This window comes from Salvelinus namaycush, chromosome 18 (genome assembly GCF_016432855.1).
Source record: "Salvelinus namaycush isolate Seneca chromosome 18, SaNama_1.0, whole genome shotgun sequence".
Classification (NCBI taxonomy): domain Eukaryota; kingdom Metazoa; phylum Chordata; class Actinopteri; order Salmoniformes; family Salmonidae; genus Salvelinus; species Salvelinus namaycush.
This window is the reverse complement of record NC_052324.1, coordinates 37,858,768-37,867,666: the sequence shown is the minus strand read 5'-3', so window position 1 is coordinate 37,867,666 and position 8,899 is coordinate 37,858,768. Positions and strand designations below refer to the sequence as shown.

The 8,899-nt window shown below is 40.9% G+C and overlaps 1 protein-coding gene across 1 annotated transcript in view; it reads left to right on the top strand.

Moving 5' to 3' along the window:
- Positions 1 to 551, top strand: part of LOC120062810 (ectoderm-neural cortex protein 1-like) — a 13,775-nt gene extending 13,224 nt beyond the window's left edge. The window contains exon 4 of the mRNA XM_039012883.1: positions 1 to 551. This exon is cut by the window's left edge and continues 608 nt beyond it. The gene's annotated coding sequence lies outside the window, so the exon portion shown is untranslated.
- The last annotated feature ends 8,348 nt before the right edge of the window (positions 552 to 8,899 follow it).

Here is an 8,899-nt window from a genome sequence, read left to right as displayed (position 1 = left end):
AATGCACACGTGTCAGTGGAGAGATCAGACATGACTGTGTTGTTACTGACATGAACTGTGGGAAAGGACCAGTAAAGAGGAGGAAGGTAGAACTAGAGAAGAACCTCACAATCCCTGGCAGGTCAACGTAGGACAAATGTACTGGAAATGTTCTTTATGGGTCATGTATAAGGTATTTACCTTACGCAGGGACTAATTGTAATGTTTGAACTGGACGATTATTTAACTTATTGTTTTTTATTTTGCTGCTTGTATTCTGTAACAAAATTATTTCACTTTGTTGCCTTTTTTCTACGGTATTTTTGTGTGTGTTTTTACTGCTTTGAGATTGAATAATTGTTTGCACATGTCTGCCTCTGATCTGGGAGTATCCCCATTCCTCGTAGACATGGGGAAGAGTAGCTTCCTTTGCTTTTCATTTAACTGGAGGCTTGCCAAATAAAATGGAGACCCTGAAGAGATATTGTAGGTTTAGCTAAGCAACAAATAGAACCCTATTCCCTATATAGTGCACTACTATAGACCAGAGCCCTATTCCCTATATAGCGCACTACTATTGACCAGAGCCCTATTCCCTATATAGTGCACTACTATTGACCAGAGCCCTATTCCCTATATAGTGCACTACTATTGACCAGAGCCCTATTCCCTATATAGTGCACTACTATTGACCAGAGCTCTATGTCAAAAGTTGCACACTGTATAGGGCATAGGGTTCTATTTCAGACGCTGCCATAGTCTTCAGTGTACGGGTTGCTCTCCAGTTTAGTGGTTGGCTCACTGTCTCTAGAACATAAAGGCTATGAGATGTTTTAAGACAACACCATAATAAAGACACGTCTTGTTATTAAAGTACACAAAAAGAAAAACTCACTGGTATCCTACTGTACCCATAACAACATCAACATTCTAAAGGCTGAGTGTTAAAGTATTAGGAATACAATGTGCCAAACAAATTGTGACCAAGGGAGAATGGTTCAGCCTGAAATGTACTGCACAGGGCATCTTTAACTGGGGAGCCTAATGTTTCACTGTCCTGTTTCACTGTCTCTGTGTTGCAGTGTGTTTCAGCTTGGTATTTCTGTGATCACACCCCTCTCCAACACATTCCTACTACGGGCTAGGTTCACATTGATATGCAGTTAACATGGCTTAATATTGAAATCCATGAGCCTGAATCTAGATGCTAACAGTCTACATCTTGCCAAAAAGTCTTAAGACGCTCAAACTCACCCTACCCAATAACCCAGTTACCCTACCCAATAACCCAGTTACCCTACCCAATAACCCAGTTAGTTACCCTACCCAATAACCCAGTTACCCTACCCAATAACCCAGTTAGTTACCCTACCCAATAACCAAGTTAGTTACCCTACCCAATAACCCAGTTACCCTACCCAATTACCCAGTTAGTCACCCTACCCAATAACCCAGTTACCCTACCCAATAACCCAGTTACCCTACCCAATAACCCAGTTACCCTACCCAATTACCCAGTTAGTCACCCTACCCAATAACCCAGTTACCCTACCCAATAATCCAGTCACCCTACCCAATTACCCAGTTAGTCACCCTACCCAATAACCCAGCCACCCTACCCAATTACCCAGTTAGTCACCCTACCCAATAACCCAGTTACCCTACCCAATAATCCAGTCACCCTACCCAATTACCCAGTTAGTCACCCTACCCAATAACCCAGTCACCCTACCCAATAACCCAGTTAGTCACCCTACCCAATTACCCAGTTAGTCACCCTACCCAATAACCCAGTTACCCTACCCAATTACCCAGTTAGTCACCCTACCCAATTACCCAGTTACCCTACCCAATTACCCAGTTAGTCACCCTACCCAATAACCCAGTTACCCTACCCAATAACCCAGTTACCCTACCCAATTACCCAGTTAGTCACCCTACCCAATTACCCAGTTAGTTACCCTACCCAATAACCCAGTTACCCTACCCAATAACCCAGTTACCCTACTCAATAACCCAGTTGCCCCAACCCAGTACATATTCAATTGGTTTGTAACTTTATTTATTCGAATTTATAGATTTTATTTTTAAAGCGACAGTGCACATGAAAAAGAACTAATGTCGATGTCCGCCTCCCCTGCGGAAATCTAATTAGCATAATAAAAACATCTGTCACTTTAAACTAGAGATAACGTTTTTTTTTGCTGTAGATGCGTCTCAATCCATGTAACACTTCCACATCAGCGGTGAAAGGTGACAGAGTTAGAGCAGTGTTTGTCAGACCATGAGACATCCTGAAAATTGGTCTTCTCACAATATCGTCTGTAGCGTCCGAACGGTTTAGGCTACACACTACACTAAACCATCTGTGGAAAGGTGAGACTCTCACAAACGTACGTTGTTTTGCTCTTGGACGCCCACAGTCCTCACAAGACTCGTCTGAAGGTCCCCGGTACCAGTTGAAAACATGTATGGAAGTCTATATGGAGACTGTTTAGTGCTAAAAAATAAGGGGTTAAATACATGTAAATCAAATAACAAATGTTTCCTGATCTTTCTTATATCTCTCAGATTTAGGACAGACACTTTAGAACAAACTTCCTTTTAGATTTTTTTTGGGGGGGACTATCTGTTGTTCCATGTAGTGAATCTGTTATTCAATGTGTTTGTATGGGCCAATGAAGCATGACAATAAATCCTAAAAACTAATGAAAGGACATGTAACATGATATAGAAACCAGAGAAATGTGTTTTAAGTAGTAAGTACAATGTCGAATGTAAGGCCCAAAATATGTTTTTTTACATATATTTCTGGAATCCTTCAAGGGGTCTTAAAATTAAAAATCCAATAGCTAATTGATCCTTTGTATGACCTTCTTAAAACAATTCCTTATAGCTTAGTAGAACCCCCCCCTCCCCTGGCTTAGACAGGGTTTAGACTCTAGGTTAATCCACGTTTTAGTAAAAGTGACGGTTTTAGCCAGCCGGCTAATTTTCAACTGGATTCTCTGGGCAAGTTATTAAAAACAACTCCAATAACAATACAAACAAACAAGGAACAGTCTTGTGCAGCCGGCTGTTGTTTTGTTGTGTCTTATGTTGAGTCCTTTTCTCACGATTGAACCCACAAGAATTCTATCATTCTGTAATGTGATGCCCGTCCACCCCCACACCTTCTCACAACTATCACACAACACATCGCAACCATCACACAACATTATCGCAACATCACACAACACATCTCAACCATCACACAACACATCGCAACCATCACACAACACATCGCAACCATCACACAACACATCGCAACATCACACAACACATCGCAACCATCACACAACACATCTCAACCATCACACAACACATCTCAACCATCACACAACACATCTCAACCATCACACAACACATCTCAACCATCACACAACACATCTCAACCATCACACAACACATCTCAACCGTCACACAACACATCTCAACCATCACACAACACATCTCAACCATCACACAACACATCGCAACCATCACACAACACATCGCAACCATCACACAACACATCTCAACCATCACACAACACATCTCAACCATCACACAACACATCTCAACCATCACACAACACATCGCAACCATCACACAACACATCGCAACCATCACACAACACATCTCAACAACACTTCACAACGGTTGCTTTAGATATCAGGGGATTCCACCCATAGGGGTCAAAAGTATTTCCTTAGTTACGCCAAACAATGTGGTAACCACCATTGAAATTGGTGTCTTTTCTTTGGGAGGTTGGTTGTTGGTCGGTTGGGGTTTCTGTGTGGGAGATCTTGTCACGAGCTGATTGACAATGGATATTATTCTAGTTCTGTTGACTGGTTGAAGATGTACTATTACTAGAAGATTATCATTGTGCAGGAGAAATGACATCCTGTGTATGTATCCATTTCATTTCGTCTTCTAGAAATCATTGTCATTTTCTGTATATATATATTTAAAAAAAAATCACAATGTGAAATGCATTGCTAATAAACATAAGAGTTTTTTTTCTCTTGTACCGTAAATGTATCAATCTCAGTGTAATTTGTCTTGTCTGGAACAATATTTCACACGGTAGGATTATATTTTCCATTGTCTTACGTCTGTTGTTTAACCTGTTGTGAGTATGATCTATTGAATGCTTCTTTTGGGTGCAGTCCTACTAGTCATAATCAAATGAAATGACAATGGCCTCAAATCATTTCACAAATGTTTTCGTTGGAATGCTTAACAATCTCTTGTGAACACAAAAGGTTTTTATGTGTTACGCTTATGGAAGGAGACCATTCTGAGGTTTCTCACCTGTCTAAAACTCGCTGGTTTCCTCCCAATTGGTACCCTGCCAGATGCCTTGGTCAAAAGTGGTGCACTATGTAGGGAATAGAGTGCCCTTTGGGATGAATCCACGGCGACAGGAGGAAGATGGGCGCTGACATCACATTCCTATAACACAACACAACATACTAAAGATGTCAGGAAGAGGTAGACATGCCAGTTTAATTGTAGGTTAGGCTAAGACACGCATGGACACACACACACTCCACCCTCCTTTGCAGGTACAGAGTAAAGCAGCTGCGAATATGAAACAGAGTCAGGAACTGCTGCATCATTCCAGACTTGACTACCTGTTCTAGAGCTCAGTTATTTTCCCTCATGGATCGCGTGTGTGACTCATGCAGAAATACAAGGCTGTCGATACAGCCAGTAGATTCCGAATGCTTTTGGATGCCCTAATCCTAACTTTAATTTAGTGTTCAGTCATTAACCCTAAACCAAACTCTAACCCTAACTTAGTGTTCAGTCATTAACCCTAAACCAAATCCTAACCCTAACTTAGTGTTCAGTCATTAACCCTAAACCAAACTCTAACCCTAACTTATTGTTCAGTCATTAACCCTAAACCAAATCCTAACCCTAACTTAGTGTTCAGTCATTAACCCTAAACCAAATCCTAACCCTAACTTAGTGTTCAGTCATTAACCCTAAACCAAACTCTAACCCTAACTTAGTGTTCAGTCATTAACCCTAAACCAAATCCTAACCCTAACTTATTGTTCAGTCATTAACCCTAAACCAAACTCTAACCCTAACTTATTGTTCAGTCATTAACCCTAAACCAAATCCTAACCCTAACTTAGTGTTCAGTCATTAACCCTAAACCAAATCCTAACCCTAACTTAGTGTTCAGTCATTAACCCTAAACCAAACTCTAACCCTAACTTATTGTTCAGTCATTAACCCTAAACCAAACCCTAACCCTAACTTAGTGTTCAGTCATTAACCCTAACCCTAACCCTAAACCAAACTCTAACCCTAACTTAGTGTTCAGTCATTAACCCTAAACCAAACCCTAACCCTAACTTAGTGTTCAGTCATTAACCCTAACCCTAAACCAAACTCTAACCCTAACTTATTGTTCAGTCATTAACCCTAACCTTAACCAGTTTCAATCCCTATGCCCTATGTTAACCTTTGGGCCCCGCAGGCTGAATATCCACCTCCAAAGCAGAAGTGGTATGTAGAATAGAGGGATAGGAGGGCACAGCAGTTGTAAAAGTTGCTTCCTCTATTGACATGCAAAGGGTACGGCAGAAATAGAACGGAATGTAGTTCTATGCACAGAATCGCCCATGATGACGAGTTAAATCTGGAAACTACAACAAAGACCAAAGCCTGTAGGACAATGACAGAGGGGTGACATCACATGAATGGCATTTAAAATTATGATATTTCTGCAGGAATTTGTTTGACATTATGAACATAATGAGCATTCAGGAGAGTCTAAGTCAACTGAGAGAGGTTATGTAAGGAAATCACGCCATTGTAGGCGAGGCGGTTTGGTGAACAACGCTCGCATGACGAGAACCCTTGTCTGAGAACTGAAAACATTTGCTTCCCATGGTATTGTGAGGCTGTAACTCATCGAGCTAATATGGTATTGTGGTACACAAGAGGAAACCTGAACACACGCACGCACGCACGCACGCACGCACGCACGCACGCACGCACGCACGCACACACACACACACACACGCAAACACACACACACACAGTAAGGTTTACTTTGAGGTCCTGTTAAAGACCACAGGGATGCTCATTGTTTGGATCAATGAACTGGATCAGGAAGTAGAATTTCCTGCCTGTTGGAATGTTAACGGCTACCAGCCTCCTGATAGGTCAGCTTGTTCCTTTAGCTAACATGGACTGCATCTTAAAACCTCTAACGCCTCACAAACCCGGATCCGGGATCCCCCCCATCAAAAAAGCTGACTAGCATAGCCTAGCCTAAAGCCACAGGGATATCATATAATAAAATGTTCATGAAATCACAAGTCCAAGACACCAAATGAAAGATACACATCTTGTGAATCCAGCCATCATTTCTGATTTTTAAAATGTTTTACAGGGAAGACACAATATGTAAATCTATTAGCTAACCACGTTAGCAAAAGACACCACTTTTTTACTCCACCATTTTTTTACTCCATCAGTAGCTATCACAAATTCGACCAAATAAAGATATAAATAGCCACTAACCAAGAAACAACTTCATCAGATGACAGTCTGATAACATATTTATTGTATAGCATATGTTTTGTTTGAAAAATGTGCATATTTCAGGTATAAATCATAGTTTACCATTGCAGCCACCATCACAACTCTCACCAAAGCGACTAGAATAACTACAGAGACCATCGTGTATTACCTAATTACTCATCATAAAACATTTCTTAAAAATACACAGCGTACAGCAAATGAAAGACACAGATCTTGTGAATCCAGACAATATTTCAGATTTTCTAAGTGTTTTACAGCGAAAACACAATATAGCGTTATATTAGCTTACCACAATAGCAAACATCACAACAGCATTGATTCAAGCCAAAAATAGCGATAACGTATAAACCACCAAAATATATTAATTTTTTCACTAACCTTCTCAGAATTCTTCAGATGACAGTCCTATAACATCATATTACACAATGCATATAGAGTTTGTTCGAAAATGTGCATATTTAGCGGCACAAATCGTGGTTATACAATGTGATTAGTGGCCAAAACTTCAAGCAATCTGTCCGGCGCCATCTTGGAGAGGCACCTATTCTAATCGAAAACTATTCATAAACTTGACTAAAAAATACAAGTTGGACAGCAAATGAAAGACAAATTAGTTCTTAATGCAATCGCTGTGTTACATTTTTAAAATTAACGTTAATTCAGCATACAGCGTGCGCTAAAGCGAGACCGCACCGAAATTCATGGCGGAATTATTATTTGACATTTGTCAACATAAATACAAATTAACAACATAAAGATTGCTTACTATTTGCCGAGCTTCCATCAGAATCTTGGGCAAGGTGTCCTTTCTCCAGAACAATCGTCTTTTGGTTGAAAGATGTCCTCTTCTCATGTGGAAAAAGCAGCTAACGATAGCCACCCACTGGAGAGGTGTCCAACTCGTGAAAGCGCATCACAAAGAAATCCAGGAAAATCGCAATAAACTGATATAAACTGCTATAAGTCGGTTTAAATTAACTACCTTATGATGTCTTTAACAACTATAACGAATAAAAACATGACCGGAGATACAGAACTGCTAAAACGAAAGCTTTGCAGGAGGCCATTGTGATGTCCCTGATGCGCCAGGCGCCCCGTTGAAAAGAACGGTACTTCCGTTCCACGGTCTTATATAGGGCCCCAGATTGCGCAATCCACTCCATTCAAATTCTCCCCGCTTACTGACATCTAGAGGAAGGCGTATGCAGTGCATGTAGCCCGATGCCTTACATGGGGACTTATAAACTGACCTCAGAACAGGGACCTCGATTTCTGAAATCTCACTCCCTGACAGGAAATGTGCTGCAGAATGAGTTCTGTTTCACTCAGAGAAATAATTCAAACGGTTTTAGAAACTAGAGAGTGCTTTCTATCCAATAGTAATAATAATATGCATATTGTACGAGCAAGAATTGAGTACGAGGCAGTTTAATTTGGGAACGAATTTTTACAAAGTCGAAATGGCGCCCCCCTAGTGTCAAGAAGTTAAATGGCACCCTATTCCCTATATACAGTATATATATAGTTCACTGCTAAGGGCCCTGGTCAAAAGTAGTGCACCCTGTCCCCTATATATATAGTTCACTGCTAAGGGCCCTGGTCAAAAGTAGTGCAGCCTATAGTGAACAGAATGCCAGTCAGGAGTCAGAAGGCCTGGTAGAAATTTGTTTCCTCAATTTATGTTCTGTATATCTCTATGGAGAAAGAGACATCTAATAGATTGAAGACATTTAGGTTTCCATTTTGGATATCAGACCACAAGTCAGAACCGAAGAGGTGGTGAGATAACTGGCACAGTATTTGTGACCACGGTCAGAAGTAAAGATGAGATGACGTCACGGAGAAGACCTGTTTTGGTCCTGATTCATGGCTCTACACCACGTATGGGGCTGTGTGACCTGTGTGTGATTGGGCGTAGATACTGAGACCAACCCTGGGCGAATGCTTTGATTGGTTGTATTCAACATTTCCTGTGACTTGAATGGTTGATATGACAAAAATGCTGCTTTGGTATGTAGATTAATTGATGCGTCTGGAGAGCAGGATAAATACCAATTAGTGGAGTCAGGGACTGACTCACTGAATGACTGATGTAATATATAGGCATGAGGGACTGAGAAGGTGTGTTTGTGTGTGTGTGTATGCGTGTGCATGCGTGCTTGCTCGTTTGTGTGTGTGTGTGTGTGTGTGACCGTGTGTGTGTGTGTCTGCGTCTGTGTCTGTGTATGAGGAAAGGCATGGCCCATTCAATCCCATTTGATTCGGAGCCAACAAAGGTATGTAATCTAATGTCATATGAGCCATCAATATGACTCTAATCTACTTC